The sequence below is a fragment of the Sus scrofa genome, chromosome 8 (assembly GCF_054392235.1).
Source record: "Sus scrofa isolate SSC_HxYL_T2T_F1_AM1 chromosome 8, Sscrofa_HxYL_maternal_Yorkshire_Landrace_v2.0, whole genome shotgun sequence".
Lineage (NCBI taxonomy): Eukaryota > Metazoa > Chordata > Mammalia > Artiodactyla > Suidae > Sus > Sus scrofa.
Window position 1 is genome coordinate 31,645,358 of NC_139390.1, and position 22,775 is coordinate 31,668,132.

Here is a 22,775-nt window from a genome sequence, read left to right on the forward strand (position 1 = left end):
AGCCATCAAGAGATGGAAAAATAGAAATCCAGAGAGGTCAAATGACCACCCAAGGTGTCCCAGCTAGTGAGAAAGGAAACTTAAGTTTAAATGACAAGAAGGATTTGAAAAGAACTCATACCCAGTTCAAAACACAAGATGACCAGCATGGTTTGGTTTAGGTCATGTGCTCAAAATAGGAATCAATGCAAAACTGCGCACATACTTTTTTCCTCATCTGTGCACTTGTGATTTCACTGCCTTTGGGTGCACCGTGAGGTAGGCCCTGTGACTGTGGGAGACAGAAGGGGGAAAGGATCTCTTAGAAGCTCAAGTTTAAAGAGGCCTAACTTTTGGAAACTCTCCAAATTTGGGGTTAGCAGGGTCCTTGGCTTAGGAAGGAAGGGAGGAAGAAAGGAGGGTTGGGAGGAAGGAAGGAATGGAGGAAGACTGCAAGCACAGAATTTAAACTGTCATACTTCCTAATATTGGTTATGACCATAGGGAGACACAGAAAAACCATGGGATTGGCCAGTACTGCCCTACTTTCAATTCTGCCAAAGCAGGAAGGCTTAGGTATGTCACGGGAAAGCTTCCTGTTACCGCCCTAAGACCAGAACAAAAACAGGGGAGGAGACTCCCATCTTGACAGAATGATTTCCAAAGAAGCCTTGCTGGTCTGATGACTGTGATGTCTCCAGTGTCCCAATTGTGTAACCAGCTGGTATTTAAAATGATCGTCGAACACATCACATAGGGTTATGAAGAGAACGTACACTAGCTTCAGTCAAAGGGTAGAGGAGACAGAACTCTCACTGAAGAGTGAAGAGAAGAAGAAAGAAACTTGGACTGGAATCCTGGGTGCTAGCTCTGGCTCCTTCACTAGTTTGGACCTCCTGTGCTAACTTTGCCTCTGTACTTTCCTCTGCTCTCATGAAGCAGCGGTGCTGGATGACATGGAAGAGAACTTCCAGCTCCAAAGATCTAAGGGGATGCTGGGAGACTTTCAAAAAGGTAGGCACTCAAAGGTAATTTGGAGCTGTTTGGCTATGAGATGAGTCAGAAACCACCTCTTCAAATTCCCTAATTTGGGTTCTATTAAATGAAAGAGAGAGAGAGAGAGCACACTATCAAGAAATAGGTAAAGGGAACAAAGCAAAAGCAAAAACAGCAAATAAAGCTTAAAAACAAACAAAAAAAAACCTTTTTAACAAGTTGAAAAACAGTGTGAGGCATTTTTAGTGTACTAAAACAGTTCTTTGGGGGGTAAAATGTCATAGCATGGAAGGAATACACACATGTTTTGAATCCAAAAGACCTACATTTGCAGCACAGTTTTGTCACTTACGGCATCAAAGACCCTGAGTAAATTTTTTCATCTCTTTCAGCCTCGATTTCCTCATGCAGCAAAGGAGAATAATGATACAACAGTAGTAATAGCTACTGTTTATTAGGTGCTTTGTATGCCAAGAACTGAGCTAGGCTCTTTGTATTATATCTCCAAATCCGCCTACAACTGAACGAATTAGGTACTGTTATCCCCATTTTACAGATAAGGACATTGAGACTAACCAAATCTAAGAGCAGAGATGGGACTCAAACCCAACTTGGTAAAACCCTGAAGCTTATTCTCTCATCCACCCTCCTACACTTCCCCAAAAGATAATAATATAGATCAAATAAGTCAGTATTTTAAGAGCTGCTCTGTGAATGGCAATGTGGAAGTGTTCTATACAATGTTAATTATCAATACAACAAGAATGATAATGCAGTAGTAACCACCATGCTAACGATGGATTTTCCAATGCTCATAATCAAAGTGAGTATCTAAATAGAAATGCCTATAATTTAATTTGAATGTCTAATCAAACAGCAACTAGATGATGACTCCAGGCTAACCCGACTCTGGGAGCTTCCCTCATCAGGTTTCATCATTGAATGTCTATGTGTCTGGGTTCAAAAAAAAAGTCTGTGTAAGGAGTTCCCGTTGCGGCTCAGTGGGTTACAAACCCTACTAGTATGCATGAGGATATGGGCTCCATCCCTGGTTAAGGATTCCACCTTGCCACCAGCTACGGCATAGGTCGGCAGCTGCAGCTCTTATTAGACCCCTAGCCTGGGACTTCCATATGCTGCAGGTTCGGCCATAAAAAGCAAACAAAAAAAAAAAAAAAAAAAGAAAAGAAAAGAAAAAGTCTGTGTGAGCCGAAATGTTGCTATATGAGAAACAGTGCAGAGAAGACATGGAACATAATGAAACCTCTTTGCACTGCACAGTTTTATCACCGAAAGTGCCATCTGGCCAAGCAGATCAGGAAATAACCAGAGGTTACCATCTGGTAAGTTTTACCTTTTAAAAAACCCAGCAAAGGACTCAATAATCTATCAGTGCAGGAAACCCGGGTTGTGGTCAGTAAAATAGGTGGTGAACTGTTGCTCTGAGTCATCAAGGATAACAGAGAATCCCTCTGGCCTTATAACCAGACCATGTGAACTCGTAATTGTATCTTAGAGTGGAGGAACGTGCCTAGCTCCTTTAAAAGAGGATGTGGGAAACCAGATGACTCAAGCAGGTGGCATAGTTGATCTGAGATCTCCGTCCCACTGAAGTATCAGTGCCTGTCTGAAGACACCTCCTCCTGACCTACTAATTCAATTTCTTCCATTCCCTTTAATAGTCCTGGCCCCTTTCAAACCTGTCAGAGACAGATACAGGATGTGAAATGTGAAAAAGCCATTAGGATTCATCTGGCCAAATGCTCACATTTCCAAGGTGAGAAAACAAAGGCCCAGAGAGGTAGAGTCTGAAGGCCCCAGAGCTTGTCAGCAACACAGGAAGATCACTGATCTCCTACTTTCCAGGCGGTATCTCCCAGCATCTGATGCTACCTCTTCCCGCACTGCCTGTGACACATACACACTTGCATATCCCTCATGTATGCACTAAGATCTTTGGGAAGATAATTATCCCAGAGTATTATCCTCAGGAAGTAGGGAGTACTTCTTCTGAGTGCAATTCCAAGTACTTTATACATATGAACTCATGAATCCTTACAACAAACTTAGGAGGTAGGTACTATGATCATCTCTATCTTAGAGAGACACAGAGAGGCTGAGTATTTCCTCAAGGTCACACAGCTGGTCAGTGGTTGAGCCAGGATTTAAACGAGGCCAGCTACCTCTACTGTTCATGTTCTTATAGAGAAGTGGTTACTGGTTGCCCTTGGAGAGAAGGAATGGGAGGTTACAGGGTCTGGAATGGGAAGACTTTTTCTTTCCTATAAATCCTCCCAGACTGTTTATATTTTTATATGTTCTATATGCATATATTTATATGCATATGTAACTTATTCAAAATAAGGTAGTCTCCTCTTCTAGGAGTTCCCATCATGGCTCAGCGGAAATGAATTTGACAAGCATCCATGAGGACGCAGGTCCCTGGCCTTGCTCAGTGAGTTAAAGATCTGGCATTGCCATGAGCTGTGGTGTAGGTCACAGATGCAGCTCTTACCTGCTGTTGCTGTGGCTGTGGTGTAGGCCAGCAGCTGTAGCTCTGATTTGACCCCTAGCCCGGGAACCTCCATATGCTCCAGGTGTGGTCCTAAAAAGACCAAAAAAAAAAAAAGAATAAATAAAATTAGTTCTAAAATGTGGGGGTCGGGGAGGGATGGATTGGGAGTTTGGGATTAGCAGATGCAAATTGTTATGTATAGAATGGATAAAAAACAAGGTCCTACTGTTTAGCACAGGGAACTATATTCAATATCCTATAATAAACCACATGGAAAAAGAATATGAAAAAGAATATATATACACCAGAAACTAACACAACATTTAAAATCAACTATACTTGAATAAAAAATTAATTTAAAAAAATTACTTTAGGAGTTCCCATCATGGTGCAGTGGTTAATGAACCCGAATAGGATCCATGAGGACACAGGTTCAATCCCAGGCCTCGCTCAGTGCATTAAGGATCTGGTGTTGCCGTGCGATGTGGTGTAGGTCATAGACATGGCTCAGATCTGACATTGCTGTGGCTGTGGTGTAGGCCGGCAGCTGCAGCTTTGATTCGACCCCTAGCCTGGGAACCTTCATATGCCGCAGGTACGGCCCTAAAAAGACAGGCTATATAAAAGACAAAAAAAAAAATTACTTGAAAAAATGCACAGTGGAAATGGTTGTGCAATATCAGGAATGAACCTGATACCTCTGCACTGTATGTTTTACTTTTATTTTTATTTATTTACTTATTTTGCTTTTTAGGGCCACACCCACAGCATGTGGAGGTTCTCAGGCTAAGGGTCCAACCTGGGATCCTTAACCCATTGAGCGAGGCCAGGGATCGAACCCACAACCTTATGGTTCCTAGTCAGATTCATTTCTGCTGAGCCACGATGAGAACTCCTGAATTGTAAACTTTAAAATGGTTAAAGTGTACATTTTATAACCTGTGTATTTTACTCCCCCCAAAAGTTCTAAAAGCCTTTTTGCCAATGACAGAAAATACTGGAGCTGGGGCTGTATTTTTTTTTTTTTTTTTGGTTTTTTTTTGTTTTTGAGCTGTGTTTTCCAAGACTTTAGGGATCATATTTGGGTCTGGAGCCTAATGTCTCAACATAATTCAGCGAATACTTATTATGCCACTGTTACATTTAAAGTTCTGTGCAAGTGGAGTTCTCATTGTGGCACAGTGGAAACGAATTCAACTAGTATCCAAGAGGATGCGGGTTCCATCCCAGGCCTTGCTCAGTGGGTCGGGGATCCAACATAGCTGTGAGCTGAGGTGTAGGCCAGCAGCCACAGCTCCAATTCGACCCCTAGCCTGGGAACTTCCATATGCCGAGGATGCGGCCTCAAAAACTAAAACAAAAAATTAAAAATTAGAAAAAAAATTCTGTGCAAGTTATGGCAGGATATATAAAAATGATAAAGCCATAGTCTTTACCCTCGAAGAATGAATGGGAAACAGATTGGGTGGTGATAACACAAAGTCAAGCGGAGGAGCTGCTTTTTGATGAATCATGATATACTTAGCACAGCAGCTGGCCTATAGTAGGAGTTTAATCAATGTCAGCTATTATTACTGTTATTTGACTCTTTCAAGACTTACTTTCCTCTTTTATAAACACAGAGTCTTGGATTAGACAACCTACAGACTCTATAACCAGGAATTGGGATGGTCTTCTCTCTGTTTTGTTGATGAGTAAAGCAAGGCAAGACATTCTAGAATGACTGTTGTCACAGAATGAGAAATAGAAGCCTGGATGACAATGGGTGGGCTCCATTTTTGTTCGTTTGTTTGTTTTTAATTTTATGGCCCGAGACATATGGAAGTTCCCAGGCTAGGGATTGAATTCGAGTCCCAGCTGCAGCAACACTGAATCCTTTAACCCACTGTACCAGGCCAGGGATCAAACTCACACCTCCGCAGTGGCGCAAGCTGTTGCAGTCAGACTTTTAACCCATTTCATACAGTGGAAACTCCATGTTGAAGTGACAAATCTATTTGAGATTTGTGCCCATGCCACACAGTGGCTCCTGCCATAGGGCTCAAATCATCGGTGTGGGAGCTGCCTTGGTCTGGCTCTTAAAGCTGGTGAGCCCGTTGTTAAACACAGCCATTATTACAATTAAACAACATGTTTCCAATTCAAAAATTCCATTTAAAATGAAGTAACAAATATTCAAAACTTATCACTTCCTAATTATCTTATTAAATTTTGCCATTATCTCTGTTTGTTTGTTTTCTGTCTCACTTGCAATATGTGGAAGTTCCCTGGCCAGGGATGGAACCAGCCCCATAGGTGTAACCAGAGTCATGGCAGTGACAATCCTGGATCCTTAACATGCTGAGCCACAAGGGAGCTCCTCATTATCTCTGTTTTTAAGGTTATTTACATCAACTGGATTTGAATGGTGGAAAGAGGATATAATGGCGTGCCATTTCTTCCCAAATCCTTGTTTGGTGATGTCAGACTGGTAGCCTGAAATCAGTCAAAGTAGGAGTATTGACACTTTAGAAATCGGCAAACACAACAAATTAGCCTTCAACCTCTCCCAAGGCTGGTTGTTAAACATTTACCAGTACACGTGCATGTGCAATCGGAGCCTCTCGGAGGGACCCTCCTATTGTTCTCAGACAGAACAGTGCATAATGATCATCCCATTGCATGTAAATCAGGGGCCCATGAAGAAACAGTCTATTAGACATGGCCCTCTTATCCTGTTTCCTTAAGCAAAATAAAATAAATAATTCCGAGCGTTTGGCCCACAGCCAAGGAGCTCTCCTGTTGGATTCTTCAGCCCCTGCTTGCAAGAGCTAATTACAGTGAGGGGTGTGCAAAGCAACAGTTCTTTGTGTTCCAAGGGAAATAATGGCTTAGTCACCCCTGAGAGTATGAAGGCTCTGTACTTCTCCTCAGTGCAGTGAACACAAATCTCAATCTGACGGCATGTGACTTTTTCTTTCTCTAAATGAATCAGACTTTGTGAATAGAAATTTAGCCTTCCTCTGCCCACTCTGGCCCAGCCACGCCAGTTAGCATATTTTCTGTTTTTCTAGTTGAACTGACTCACCAATAGTTTTTGGAGCCTGTTGGTTCACATGCTAAGTTCTGATATTCTCAGAGAGAGATGGAATCCTTGCTTTTCAAGCTCATGGATTACATAGCATAAATTTGATTGCTTTTGTGTATAGAAAATAAAACCCACTCAGAAGATAGAGAATTGAGACCTGGGTTTGGAAAGGAATCTTTTCTCGCCAGGTCTGGGCAAATCTAGAACAGTGAGCCATCCTGGCCAAGGTTTCAGTGCCTTTTCTGTAGACCCAGGACACTGCAGGATGGGTCTGAGCCATGGACCAGCCCATGACTAGACATAGTTTAGGGCCCAAAATGTCCGGCTTTAAGACTCCAAACATTGACCAATAGTGGTGCTCCACAAACCACAGGTAACTCAAAATAAAATTTCCAGTAGCAGAGTTCCTGCTGTGGCACAGTGGGTTAGTGATCTGTCTTGTCTCTGTGGAGGCACCCTTTCAACCCCTGGCCTGGTGCAATGGGTTAAGGATCTGGTGTTGCTGCAGCTGTGGCATAGATCACAGCTCAGGCTTGGATTCTATCCCTGGCCCAGGAACTTCCTTCTGTACGCTGCAGCTGAAAAGAAAAAAAAAAAAAAAAAAAAAAAAAAAAAAAAAAAGAAAAGAAAATGTCCAATAACACAAAACCTAGGTGGAGGGCAGTGAAAAATCTTGGATAAGCACATGTCCATGACTAAAGCCAGACTGCTTGGTTCTATATTTTGGTTCTTAAATGACCTTGAGCAAGTCACTTAAAATCTGTGTCTCAGTTTCACCAACTGTAAAAAAGGGATAATCAATACTACCTACCCTCCTAGGCTTGGCATGAGGATTACACACATTAAAATTTGTAACATGCTTAGAGAAAGGCCTAGTACATAGCAAGTGCCACATAAATGCTAGCTATTATTTGAATGCTGACATACTAATTGTTTTCATATTTTAAGTTTGTTAATAGGTTAATTGAAACCAAACTATTACTTACTCTTTTTCCTATTCATTTAGCTCTAGGTTCTTTCAACACATAACCTAGCTCTAAGACACTAGTCAATGCAGTTCCAGAAGCCAATCACCAAACAACCCCTACGATACTTGGACCTAGAGTTCAAAGCACATTCTGGTGATTAAAAGTCAGGGCTTGGAGTTCCCATCGTGGCTCAGTGGTTAGCGAATCCGACTAGGAACCATGAGATCACAGGTTCCATCCCTGGCCTTGCTCAGTGGGTTAAGGATCCACTGTTGCCGTGAGCTGTGGTGTAGGTTGCAGACTCGGCTCAGGTCCCCCATTGCTGTGGCTGTGGTGTAGGCCGGTGGCTACAGTTCTGATTAGACCTCTAGCCTGGGAACCTCCATGTGCCGCAGCAGCAACCCAAGCAATGGCAAAAAAAAAGACAAAAAAAAAAAAAAAAAAAAGTCAGGGCTTTAAAGTCAGATACCGAGTTCTGTGGTGCAGCTCACGGCAACGCCGGGTCGTTAACCCACTGAGCAAGGGCAGGGACCGAACCCGCAACCTCATGGTTCCTAGTCGGATTCGTTAACCACTGCGCCATCACGGGAACTCCATAGCACAATTATTAAAGCCAGAAAATTAACATAGAAACAACTCAATTAAACTATAACCGCTATTTGAACTTCAGTAGTTTTCCACACAAGTCCAGGATCCAACCTAGGCTCTTATGCTGCATTTAGTTGTATCTTCTTAGTATCCTCCAATCCGAAGCAGTTGCTCAGTCTTTGCATTTTTTTCCAGACCTTTACACTATCAGTGAGTATCAGCTAATTATTTTATAGAATGTCTTGCAGTTTGAGTTTATCAGAAGTTTACTCGTGCTTAGATGGAAATTTGCCTTTTTGGCAAGAGGACCACAGAAATGATGTGTCCTTGGTGTATCATTTCAGGGGGAAGTTTGATATCTCCTATTAGTGGTGATATTTTCCTTGATTACTTGGCTAAGGTTTCTCTACTGCAAAGTTATACACCTATTTTCTAGAATAGAGGATATCCTTAGGAACCTTAGAATAAAGGAAGTTATTTTTTTGTCATGCCAGAGCCTCTGTAATAATGCTTTACATTTGCATCCTGCTCTATGATTTTATACATATTACCCAACACCTCCATGTACTTTAATACTTGAAATAAAAGAGGCAGAACTACTTTTTTTTAATTGAAGTATAGTTGATTTACAATGTTGTATGAAAGCAGAACTACTTTAAAATACAATTTGAGTGGCAGCTCAAATGAAAAATTGTTTTGCTTACTTCTACTATGCAATGCGCATTTGAATGGGGCCTAAAAGCTTTATCATAGAGCAACAGACCAATGGAACAATATCATAAACTTAAAATAGCACACATAAAGGAAAATTTATGCTGTAATGAACACATGAGACAGGAAAAAAAATAACAGTGAGGCCTATGTATTGGGTATGTGCCATGTATAGTCATTAAATGGTAATTCTTCAGTGGAAGAATATTGAGCCAATGAAAGAGCCTGGAAATCCATATGGAGGAAGGGTAATACTGTAAATGCAAAATGTCAGAGCTTGATATTTGGGGCATATAAAGCAATATAATAGCTCTCCCCTTTAATACATAACCAAGCCCATATCATTTTCATAGACAGTGTAGTTCATTTTCAGAATTTAAGAACTGCACTTCTCAGGAGACAGCAGATACTAACTGCTGCATTAAGACTACTCTTAAGGAGGATCGGGTTTTCCTTTTTCTTGTTTGTTTGCTACCAACATATTATATAAATAATTCAAGTTAAAGACACACATATTGTATTATGATTATATATTATAATATTTATAATCTTGAATTAGGATTTATATTATGATTATTCCTAATATAATGAAAGAATCTAATTATGGCATTTTATTTTATTCATTTATTTATTTTACTTTTTCATCTTTTCTAGGGTTGCACTCACGGCATATGGAGGTTCCCAGGCTAGGGGTCTAATCGGAGCTGTAGCCGCCAGCCTACACCACAGCCACAGCAACGGGGGACCCAAGCTGTGTCTTCAACCTATACCACTGCTCGCGGCAACACTAAATCCTTAACCCACTGAGCAAGGCCAGGGATCGAACCGCAACCTCATGGTTCCTAGTCGGATTCCTTAATCACTAGGAAGGAATGCACCACGACGGGAACTCCTAATTATGGTATTTTAAACTAATCTTCTCTAGAGAAGACTTAAGGAGAAAAAGAAAGAATAAAGGTGGATGATCATAGTAACAATTGGGTATTTCCCAAATAAAAGGCACTGTTCTCTGTTTTGTTTTGTTTTGCTTTTTAGGGCCGCACCTGTGGCATATGGAAGTTCCCAGGCTGGGGGTAAAATCAGAGCTGCAGCTGCCAGCTTACACCACAGCTCATGGCAATGCCGGCCTAATTTTCATAACAATCCTATAATACATTTACTATTATTTTCACCTCCACTTTACCGATGAGGAAACAGGTACAGAGAGACTAAATGACTTGACCAACATCACACCTAATTAAGTGTCAAGCTGGGATTTGAACCTGCAACGTGGCTTCAGGATACTGAAGTTCTCCACTGTTACAGTGTATTGCACCTCAAAAGGCCAATAACCCTTGCAATTCATGTGTTTTTCTTCCTCTAATACTTTGAATCTAATATATGTATATAACATTAAGTATACTGTGTATAACTTTTTAATATACCACAAATCTAGTAATATATATCTTCTTTTTTTTTTTTTTTTTTTTTTTTTTTTTGTCTTTTTGCTATTTCTTGGGCCGCTCCTGTGGCATATGGAGGTTCCCAGGCTAGGGGTCGAATCGGAGCTGTAGCCACCGGCCTACGCCAGAGCCACAGCAACGCGGGATCCGAGCCGCGTCTGCAACCTACACCACAGCTCACGGCAACAGTGGATCCTTAACCCACTGAGCAAGGGCAGGGACCGAACCCGCAACCTCATGGTTCCTAGTCGGATTCGTTAACCACTGCACCACGACGGGAACTCCCTATCTTCTACTTCTTAAACATACTACAAATCAATATTTCTGGCGTTTGCTTTTTTTCCCTTTTTACTTCTTTCAGCACCCACTACATCTCTATACAGGCTAAACCACACAAGTGATGGAGTTTGCTGGTGGCTCAGTGGGTCGATATCTGACATTGTCACTACTGCGGTGCTGGTTCAATCCCTGGCCCAGGAACTTTCAGATGCCTCGGGTGCAGCACCACACAAATGAGTACTTAGGTCATATATCCCACCCTGGATTGTTTCCAAATTGTCTTATGGGGTTGGGAAATTCTGTGGAGACAAGGATCAAGTCTTAGATGTATAACCTATTCCCCACAGAGAACTGGGACAGTTAATCTTAAGAGCTAATGTTTATGGATCACATAATTTGAGTCTGGCAATATTCTGAGTATTTCATACTCATACTCTCAGTCATTCCTCAGAACAACCTCTGAGGCACTTTTTCTTTCTTTTTTTTTTTTTTTGGTCTTTTTTCCTTTTCTAGGGCTGCTCCGGAGGCATATGGAGGTTCCCAAGCTAGGGGTCTAATCGGAGCTACAGCTGCTGGCCTGCACCACAGCCACAACAATGCAGGATCCGAGCCTCGTCTTCAACCTACACCACAGCTCACGGCAACACCAGATCCTTAACTCACTGAGCGAGGCCAGGAATCGAGCCCACAACCTCATGGTTCCTAGTTGGATTCGTTTCCGCTGCACCATGATGGGAACCCCTGAGGCAAATTTCATTATCACCCCCATTTCATACAGGGGGAAATTGGAGTTAAATCACTGTCCCTTGTCAGCCAGCTAGTGAAGGGCAAAGCCGGGACCTCAGCCGAAGCCTGTCCAATCCCAAAGCTGCTGACTCAACCACTAAGGATACTATGTGCCTACCGGTGCTAAATAAATTGCAGATACTCACTAAATACTTGTTGACTGGTGCATTGATTGATGCTTCATTTGTTTATTTAGTTTTGTTTTTGTTTTTGTTTTTTGCTATACCCACGGCATTCAGAATTTCCTGGGCCAGGGACTGAACCTGCTCCACAGCAGCAACTTGAGCTACTGCAGTAACGCCAGATGTTTAACCCACTGACCTACACAGGAACTCCCGTTTGTTAGCTCTTAATAAAGGAGGGAAGATAGAAAATCAAGAAGATGGGGAAAGAGACCACTAATAAAATAGAAGTGGCCAGGGAAAAAAAAAAAAAAAAAAAAACTGAGCTGAGGGCTGGTAACCCAGTAGAGACTAGTGCTGTGGAGTGTAGGAGAGAAGTAGAAAGGACAGTGACAAGAAGTTCCCTCTGTGACTCAGTGGTAATAAAACCCATGAGGATGCAGGTTCAATCCCTGGCTCCGCTCAGTGGGTTAAGGATCCAGTGTTGCTGTGAGCTGCAGTTAGGTTGCAGACAAGCCTTGGACCTGCTGTTGCTGTGGCTGTGGTGTAGGCCAGCAGCTGCAGCTCCAGTTTAACCCTTAGCCCGGGAACTTCCATATGCCGCGGGTGTGACCCTAAAAAAAAAAAGAAGCAAAAAAAATTATCTTTAATATGGTATACAAAGAAATTCTGCTAGGAGTTTCCACCGTTGGTGCAACAGGATCCATGGCATCTCTCAAGTGCCCAGATGTAGGTTCAATCCCTGACCAGGCACAGTGAGTTCAGGATCTCGTGTTGCCATAGCTGTGGCGTTGGTCAAAATTGTGGGTGGGATTTGATCCCTGGTCCAGGAACTCCATGTTAGAAACAGCAAGGGAAGAAGGAGGCAGAGGGGAACAATGAGAACTCAAGCAGGTTTACCCACCAACAGAATGGCCAGGAGCACTGAGCAGAGAACTCAGGCTTCCAGCAGCTTCCTAAGCAGCTAGTTATATAGGGAAAGGGGTAGTTTCTGTTTTTAGTACATTCTATTTTTAGCACAGGTTCGGGATGGAATAAGAAGGAAGAGGCAAGTTATGTTGCTACAATTTCACAGTTTCTCCTGCTATTCTTGTCTTGCAGCTTTGTGTTTCATTTTGTACAGTTACCCCCTAACACTCCTGGCCACTCTGTTGGTGGATAAAACTACTTGAGATCGCATTGCTCCTGTCCCTGCCTCTTTCCCTCCCAGTTTCTAACACTCCACATGCCTTGGAGTGGTCAAAAAGAGAAACTGCTAAAATAGTTTCTTAGATAAGAAATATATAAAATTTGAGTGCATTTCTCAATTTCTATTCCGATAACTACTACTGAGTTCCTACCACGGTAGGTATCATGCAAAGAGTTTTATTATATATAAAATTTCAGTTAATTTATTCACTCATTCAACAACTATTAAGTACTCTCTGGTTCCAGGCATCATTCCAGACACAGCAGGGAACAAAACAGAAAAAAATTCCTGATCTTATGGAAATGGATATATAATAGGTCAGATGATGTAAGTACTATAAAGAGAAATCAAACCCGGCTAAAGTTGGGTAGAGAGGGCCTTTTGATGGAGGGGCTGGGGGTGTGCGCCTATTTTATTATAGGGGATCAGAGAGGCTCTCTCTAACAGGATGACAGTTGGCTTCCTGGGGGAAAAATTTTGTTTCTAGGCAGAGGATATGGTAGAAGTAAAAACATGTTTAGTATTTAACTCTGTATTATTTTTTAGGAACGAAAGGCTCAGGGATATCATTATTACAAATGCGTCTGTATCACATCAGTAATAAGGGGCAAAAGCAAAACATGACTCCAGGTCTATTAACCTCAAAAGTCATGCCTTACTCCTTCGAAATTCCATTTGATTTACTCATCCTACCCCCAAAGAGTTACTCTTTTAAAAGACTGGCAGAGCACAGAACTACCAGGAATTAATTGGTGCTGCTGTTAGTTCTTTAATTTACTCTAGCCTGAGGCAAATGACTGCCACTTGCTCTTCTCCAGCGCCTGTAAAATGGGGTTCAGGTAATTAACAACTCAGAACAACTGTTATGAGAACTAATTAGTTACTGCTTACAAAATACTTCACACAGGAACAATAAGGGTGTCTTCACTCCAAGTATCACATTTCCTTCCCAGTGGAACTTTAGAGACCTCCATCCCATCTTCCCCCAACTTCCATGTCCAGTTCTTCTCCAATTTCCCTCTGTTGGCAAAACTAGTTACCTAGATAATAAAATCAGAAGCCCCAAAGTCATCTTTAACTCCTTTTCCTTCACTAACATACATTCCCAGATCCAGCTCATTCTACCTCCAAAAGGCATCTTGTATGCGTCCCCATCACTCCATCTTCAATGCCACCAGTCTCTTTCAACCCACCCTCCTCTCTTGCATGAAGGACTGCAAAAATTGGCTAACTGGTCTCCTCCTTTTCCATCTTTTGCTCCTTTCCAAAGCATTTGCCACACAAAAGCCAAGAGTGACCTTTGAAAAGAGAAATCAAGGGAGTTCCTCTTGTGACTCAGAGGGTTAAGAACCCAACTAGTATCCACGAGCATTCTGGTGCGATCCCTGGTCTCGCTCAGAGGGTTGAGCATTAGATGTTGCCCCGAGCTGCAGGGTAGGTCACAGATGCAGCTCGGATCTGGCGTTGCTATGGCTGTGGTGTAGGCCAGTAGCTGCATAGCCTGGGAACCTCCATATGCTGTGGGCGCAGCACCAAAAAGACAAAAAAAAAAAAAAAAAAAAAAAAAAAAAAAAAAGAGAGAGAGAGAGAGAGAGAGAAATCAAGACATCTCATTTCCTGATTTAAAACCCTTCAGTGAGGGTAAAGTACAACCCTCTACCTTGGTGAGGGTGACCGACTCATCCGGTCTCGCCCAGGATTTTTCTGCTTTAAGCTGTAAAAGTCTTGCATCACAGAAACTCCTCAGTTCTGGGCAGAGGTGACTGGTTGCCTCAAACATGGTCTGTAGGGCCTCACTCATAGCAAGTGGCTTCTGCCTGCCTAATGGCCTCACCGCATATGCCACTGCCCCTCAATCACCTCACTCTTTGCACACAGGCCTCTGTCAGGCCCTAGAATGCCCCTTGCTGTTCTTAAGGCCTTGATGGGTACGCCTGCCTTTCCCTTGGCCTGAAATGCCCTTCCTGTGGCTGGATGTTTCCTCATCCTTTAAAGCTCAGCTTAAATCTCCAGAAAGGCCTTCCCTGACCCAAGTTAACCCTATAGTTCCTATCTGCTATTCTCTCTGATAACATTCTTTTGCTTCCTTCCTACAACTTATTATTTATCTCAATTCAGTTATAATTTAGAATATGAGCGGGCAGGAACCTTATGCAGTGTTCACTGTGGTATCCCTCCAGCACCTCGCACATGGTAAGTGCTTAGAAAATATTTACTGAACCAACTTTTTAGCCTTGAGCCTCACCCCCCTCACAGCGTTGCTATGGCTGTGGTCTAGGCCAGCAGCTGCAGCTCCAATTTGACCCCCAGCCTGGGAACCTCCATATGCCGTTGGGGCGGCCCTGAAAAGACAAAAAAAAAAAAAAAGAAAAGAAAAGAAAAAAACCACGAAAAAACCCCTATACTTCAATTTTTTTTTAATGAAAAAAAAAGTCTCTATTATTATCCCCATTTAAAAGATAAGACATTTTGAGCCAAGAGAAATAAATGACTTATCCAGTCACATGACTATTAAAATTCAAGGAAGAACTTTATTCTCAGTATGTCTCTAGTTTTCTTTTTTTTTTTTTTCTGGACTTGGTACAACCATGCAATTATGTAACTTCTCTCTTTTTTTTTTTTTTTTTTTTCTTTTTAGGGCTGCACCCGCACACATGGAGGTTCCCAGGCTATGGCTGAATCAGAGCAACAGCTGCCAGCCTATGCCACAGCCACAGCAACGCCAGATCTGAGCCGTGTCTTTGACCTACACCACAGCTCACAGCAATGCCAGATCCTTAACCCACTGAGCAAGGCCAGGGATTGAACCGGCATCCTCACGGATCCTAATCAGATTCATTTCCGATGAGCCACAGCGAGAACTCCCAAATATGTAACTTTTCCATACTAAACAAGTTAGCAAAAGCTGCAAAAAGGAGAGAGAGAGAACAAAGTGGATGCAGAGATACCTCAGGAGTGACAGATTACTTAAAAACAGAGGCAATGCTTTTGCTCCTGATTCATTAATTCATTCAACAAGTATCTGAGTCTCTGCTCTATGCCATGGATTGTTCTGGACACTAGAGATATAGCAAAGAATAAAACAAAGAAATCCTTTCTCCTTGCTAGAGCTTACATTCTCGTGTGGGAGACAGATGATAACACACAAATAAATATATGTTTATGTGTAAGGTGTACCAGGAGGTTGAAATGCTATGAAGAAAGTAAAGCAGGTAAGGACAGAGTGACAGGTGGGGAGCACAGCTGCTTTAAATAAGATGGTCAAGGAAAGAAATTCCAGCAAGATGCCACTTGAGTAGTGATCTGAGGGAATTCAGGGCAGGAACGAGAGGACGAATGTTCCAGGCCAGGGGGAAGAGAAGTGCAATGGCCCTGCGGCAGCGTAGGGCTTGGCACATTCTAGGGAATGCCCAGGGGCCTTGTGGTTACAGCGGAGTAAGCCTGAAGGAGGAACAAAGGTCACACGGGGAGCTGGGGCAGATCCTGGGGTAACTGCTCTTCAAAACTACTCTTTTTTTAAACTGACACGTCTTCATAAAGCGAATGTTTACAAAGCTAGCCCTTGGAGAGGGGTTGGTTGAATGTGTTTGAGTTTAACAAACGCCACAGGATTTGCTTTTCTTCCAGTTTTCTTGTCGTTAGAATGTTAATCTGCCTAAATCCATTCGGCTCCACTTATTTGGAAATTGGTCACCTAGTGCTTGTGGCTAAAACCAGAGACCAACTAATGCATCTCAACAGAGCAGAGAGTGGGTGGGGGGAAGCCCACAGACCGAGATCCCTGTAGGAATCCTAGCTATTGTTCAACCAAGAGTTTCATGTTGGTTTCTAAAAATAAGAATCTGAATCATCCTTTCCTGGGTCACAGAGAACTTTATTCCTTTTACCTCTGTGGCTCCTGGTTGGTTAACACATGACTTAGCAGCGGGCAGACAGGTCTGGCTGCTCCCCCACTGCGGGTGGTGCGGCCGTGAAGGAGAAAGGTGAACTGGCTGGGCAGTCAGGCCTGTGTCAAATCCTGTCCTCCCCACATTCATGAGATTGTTTTAACCAGTTTACTTCACTTTTTTGAGCTTCAGTGCCCTCTTCTGTGAAAGGGGGATCTTAATGTATAATTAGTTTTCTTCCGCTGTGTGACACATGTACACACCCCTAGAGGACTGGCACATTCATTTATCTCATGGTTCTAAAGGGTAGAGGTCCCAGGTGACATACCTGGGTTCTCTGCTCCATCTCATAGGGCTGCATCAGCTGGGTTCTCACCTAGGGCTCAGGATCCTCTTTCAATGAGCTCCTGTTCTTGGCAGAATTCAGTTCCTTGCCTTGTAGGACCAAGCTCCCTTGCTGGCTGTCAGCTGGGAGCCTCTCTCAGCTGTTTAAGGCTGCCTGCCTTCCTTCTCCAGTGGCCTCTTCATCTTCAAACCAGGACCTCCACAGCAAGTGCTTCTCATACTTGGAGTGTCTCTGACCTCTGTGCTCAGCCATTTAAGGGCTATCTGCATTTCAGGGCACATGTACTTAGGGCAAGCCCACCCAGATAATCCCCTCCCCCTTTTTTAGGGCTGCAAGTGTGGCCTATGGAAGTTCCCAGATGAGGGGTAGAATTGGAGCCACAGCAATCCAGGATCTGAGCCACATCTGTGACGCGTACACCATAGCTCCCGGCAACACCAGATCCTTAACCCACTGAGCAAGGCCAAGGATCAAACTCGCATCCTCATGGATACTAGTCTGGTTCCTTACTGCTGAGCCACAATGAGAACGCCTATTTGATCTAATTTAACTTGACAAGGATCATGTTCCTCCTTTTTCTTCTGAGTATATTACTTTTCACTCCCTCTTCAAATAATTTTGGTCAAGCTGCCTCTTCCTCTTCCTTCCATGTACTTCGTGGAGTTCATCGACACAGGACTTTGAGTACAGACTTTTATAATACAGATTCCAACTGATCTGGGAATTAATTTCTGCCACTTTAAAATGGGGAAGGACAGGCGTTACCATCATGGCTCAGCGGTAACAAACCCAATGAGGATCCATGAGGCTGCAGGTTCGATCCCTGGCCTCGCTCACTGGGTTAAGGATCTGGCATTGCCATGAGCTGTGATGTAGGTGGCAGACGGGGCTCAGATCTGGCATTGCTGTGGCTGTGGCATAGGCCGGCAGCTGTAGCTCTGATTCGACCCCTAGCCTGGGAACCTCCATGTGCCCCAGGTTTACCCTGGGGGCAAAAAAGCAAAAAATATGTATATATTTATATATGAAGGAATAGCCTCTGCACATTATTGAAGACTCAGAAAAAATGAAAGGGGAGTGGGTTCTGCATTATTTTCAGGATCCGACTATTGGAGTTAATTGCGTTAAGGATGATCAAGGTCATGTTTTCACATCATGTCAGTATGAAGCACAACACAGCTCCCAAAGAGCACAAACCAGAGCCACGCTGCTAGTGTTCAAATTCTGTGTCTGCCACTTTCTTTCTTTCACTGTGGCCTTGGGCAAAGTTATTTATCTTCTCCGTGCTTAATTTTCTCATCTGTAGAGCATTGGCTTTATGTGGTTATTGTCAGGACTGAATTAAATATTTATAAAATCCTCATGACAAGGCCTGACATTGAGAAGTACTAAACAAGTGTTTGTGAAACAAATTTCCCTTATCAACTTTCATCAGAAGCTGCTGAGAAGTAGCAAAAGTAAGTCACTTAAAGCTTTTTTTTTTTTTTCTCCAGCCGAATCTATTATAAGACTGTGGCATGGATTTTTCAAATTATATGTTTTAAACTTATTTATTTATTTCTGAATTAGCAAAACTTGCTCATCCTAAAAAAAATAAAAGGGTACAAAAAGATAAACAATAAAAAGTAAGCTTTGCGATAACCCAAGGCATCCAGATACTGAGCTCCTAAAAGCACTGAAACCAGTCACTTACACATCTTCCTAACATAGCCTAAACACAGACTATAACATGAATATTTATTTATTTATTTATTTATTTATTTGGGCCGCACCCACGGCATATGGTATTTCCCAGGCTAGGGGTGGAATTAGAGCTACAGCTGCTGGCCTGCACCACAGCCACAGCAACACCAGATCCAAGTCAGTCTCTTCGACCTACACTACAGCTCATGGCAACACCAGATCCTTAACCAGTGAGCAAGGCCAGGGATTGAACCTACATCCTCATGGATACTAGTTGGTTTCGTTACTGCTGAGCCACAATGGGAACTCCTAACATGAATATTTGTATGATACCATATCATATAGACCATTTTCACAGACACTTTTTTTTTTTTTGTCTTTTTAGGGCTGCACCCATGGTATATGGAAGTTCCCAAGCTAGGGGTCAAATCGGAGCTACAGCTGCCAGCCACAACCACAGCCATGCCAGATCCAAGCCACGTCTTCGACCTATACCACAGCTCACGATGCTGGGTCCTTAACCTACTGAGCAAGGCCAGGGGTTGAACTTACACCCTCATGGTTACTAGTCAGTTTTGTTACTGCTGAACCATGATGGGAACTCTCACAGATATATGCTTGTTTTTTGGATTTTTTTTTTTTCTTTTTTTTTAGGGCCGCACCCATGGCATATGAAAGTTCCCGGGCTAGGGGTCGAATTGGAGTTACATAGCCAGCAAACTACACCACAGCTCATGGCAATGCCGGATCCTCAACCCACTGAGCGAGGCCAGGGATCGAGGCCACAACCTCACAGTTATTAGTTGGATTTGTTTCTGCTGTGCCACAATAGGAACTCCAGATATGTTTTAACACAGTGGAAGACATGGCATTCTGTTCTGTACCTTGCTGTTCTTCACTGAGCAATGACTCTTGGAGATCTTCTCACCTTAGTACCAAGAGAGCTGCCTCATTCATTTTGATGACTATCGCGTATTCCACTGGATGAGTGTACCATCTTTATTTAACCAGTCCCCTATTGATAAATACTTCGTTTTCAAGCTTTTTTAAATTATAATCCATACTGTAATTATCTTTGAACACATACTTTTGCACATCTGTAAGTAAATCTGCAGGATAAATTTCTAGAAGTGTAATTGTTTAGTCAAAAAGTATATATGCTGTTGACACCTATTACTAAGCTGTCTTCCATGGAGGTTTTAATTCATACTCCCTCTAACATATACGAGTGCCTGTTTTCCCAGCTCTTAACCAAACTTTTTCAAAGTTTTAATCTTTGCCATAGACTTTAAGCCTGACACTGACCCTTTGGTGTCAATCCAGTCATTCACATTTCCTAGCAAGAATAGCAGTAGAAGTAAATAGGAATGTTCTTATTCATACTTATGATTGTGTAGACAAATGGACCACTGGAAACTCATATCATTTAAGGCAAAGGCTAACCGAATCTGGCTTCTGTATCCTTCTCTGTGGGACAGCTGAGAAGACTGCAAAGACTTATAGATAAAAAACAAGGACCTTCTGTATAGCGTAGGAAATTATACTCAATATCTTGTAGTCCAAATGTCCATCGACAAATGATTGGATTCGGAAGATGTGGTATATATACACAATGGAATACTACTCAGCCATAAAAAGGAATGATGACATAATGCCATTTGCAGCAACATGGATGGAGCTAGAGAATCTCATACTGAGTGAAATGAGCCAGAAAGACAAAGGCAAATACCATATGATATCACTTATAACTGGAATCTAATATCCAGCACAAATGAACATCTCCTCAGAAAAGAAAATCATGGACTTGGAGAAAAGACTTGTGGCTGCCTGATGGGTGGGGGAGGGAGTGGGAGGGATCGGGAGCTTGGGCTTATCAGACACAACTTAGAATAGATTTACAAGGAGATCCTGCTGAGTAGCATTGAGAACTTTGTCTAGATACTCAGGTTGCAACAGAAGAAAGGGTGGGGGAAAAAAATGTAATTGTAATGTAAACATGTAAGGATAACCTGACCCCCTTGCTGTACAGTGGGAAAATTAAAAAAAAAAAAAAATCTTGTAGTAACCTAAATGGAAAAGCATCTGAAAAATATTATATATATGTATGTATACATATATATATAAAACAGAATCACTTTGTTGCACAGCTGAAACTAACACAACATTGAAAGTCAAGTATATTACAATTTTTTAAAATTTTATTTTATTTTATTATTGTTATTTTTTTTTTTGTCTTTTGTCTTTTTGAGGGCCACACCTGCAGCAAATGGAGGTTCCTAGGCTAGGGGTCTAATCAGAGCTATAGCTGCCAGCCAACGCCACAGCCACAGCAACACCAGATCTGAGCCACATCTGCGACCTACACCACAGCTCATGGCAATGCCAGATCCTTAACCCACTGAGCAAGGCCAGGGATCCAACCTGCGACCTCATGGTTCCTAGTTGGATTCATTTCTGCTGTGCCACAATGGGAACTCCTAAAAGAATTTTAAATTAAAAAAATAGGGGTTCTCATCGTGGCGCAATGGAAACAATGGTTTGGTTTTAGCTAAATCTCTGTCCTCATCAGGTCTTTGCAGTCTTTTTTTTCTTAATTTAATTTATTTTATTTTGTTTATTTATTTATTTTGTATTTTAGGGCCACAAAGATTTTTTTTATACAAACAAGATACTTTCTGCTTTGTCTGCTTGATGTAGATCCCCCAGGTTCACATGGCAGGATGAAATGAATGGCCCAGCCCTCGCTATTTTTGAACATGGACTTTGGGCTCTTTTTTCCGAAGATGTCTCTCAACAGGTACAACAGAGCTCTTTATCTTCAGAAACCAGTGCAGCAAAAACATCAAATTGCCTGAGCATGCCAATCAACAGTGTGCAGAGTCAACCAGGAAAATGCTGGAGTCAGTGATTCTCTATCTGCATTTGACAATATGGCATCTCTGGGACTGCTGTTCCTTGCTGAGAAGCAGCAGTGCTGGTGCTGGGAGAGGCCAGTGCTTACCACTGCATTTAGCAAGTGAAAGAGTTTTTCTTCCTTGGACTAATACTTAAAACTACTCATTCCTGGTAATATTATACTTTATAATATTACTCTTGTGATAATTAACAGCAAGCAATACTATAAAAGTGATTTTATGTACCAGAATATGAACAATCTGTTTATTCCGGCATATAATCAGAGGGGACAGAAATTGTAAGCCCAGGAGTTCTCACCGTGGCTCAGCAGTAACGAATCTGACTAGTATCCGTGAGGATGCAGTTTCGATCCCTGGCTTTGCTCAGTGGGTTAAGGATCTGGTGTTTGCTGTGAGCTGTGGTGTAAGTCACAGAGGGGCTTTGGATCCCATGCTGCTGTGGCTGTGGTGTAGGCCGGCAGCTACAGCTCTGATTCGACTCCGAGCTTGGGAACCTCCATATGCCATGGGTGCAGTTCTCAAAAGGCAAAGAAAAAGAAAAGAAACTGTAAGCCCAGATGAAAATCCACACTTTTTTTTTTTTTTAAAGAACTTTTGAATCATACATATTACATATTGGAACTATATATAATTTAGATCTTTTTGTATCTTAGCCTTGTTTAGTAAGGGCTTTTCAGGTTTTGGAAAGTTTGTCTTTGATCTGAGAGTTCATATACAGCTGACCCTTGAACAACACAGGTGTGAACTGCATAGTCCACTTGGAGTAATTTTTTTTCAATAGTAAATGCTACAGTACTACACTAACCAAGGTTGGTTGAATTTGTGGATGCCAGATCACAGATATGGAAGTACATGTAAAGGGAGGAACCAGGAACTGGGGATCTGGAGGGCCCAGTGTAAATTACGGCACATAAAAAAATGCTCAGCGTCACTAATCATGAGAGAAATGCAAACTGAAACTACCATGAGGTGCCACACCAGTCAGAATGGCCCTCATTAACGAGTCAACAAATAAGTGCTGCAGAGAGAGTGGAGAACAGGGAACCCTTCTTCACTGTTGGCGGGAATGTAAATTGGTACAACCACTATGGAAAACAGAATGGAGGTTGCCTAGAAAAGTAAATCTAGAACTACCATATGATCCAGCAATCCCACTCCTGGGCATATATCCAGACAAAACTATAATTCAAAAAGATACATGCAGCCCTATGTTCACTGCAGCACTATTCACAATAACCAAGACATGGAAACAACCTAAATGCCCATGGACAGATGTATGGATTAAGAAGATGTGGTACATAT

General features: G+C 42.3%; 1 protein-coding gene and 1 long non-coding RNA gene across 22 annotated transcripts in view; one reads left to right on the plus strand and one right to left on the minus strand.

Annotated features, from left to right (window-relative positions):
• RBM47 (RNA binding motif protein 47) overlaps positions 1 to 22,775 on the minus strand; it is a 303,668-nt gene that overhangs the window by 201,917 nt on the left and 78,976 nt on the right. The gene's annotated exons all lie outside the window — the stretch shown is intronic.
• On the plus strand, positions 591 to 21,703 carry LOC146400402 (uncharacterized). 2 transcript variants are annotated; one of them, XR_014812352.1, is made up of 2 exons: positions 591 to 993; positions 21,197 to 21,703. It is a non-coding gene; the product is annotated as an uncharacterized LOC146400402 (long non-coding RNA). The 2 variants fall into 2 exon arrangements; XR_014812353.1 differs by having other exon boundaries at positions 606 to 993; positions 21,256 to 21,703.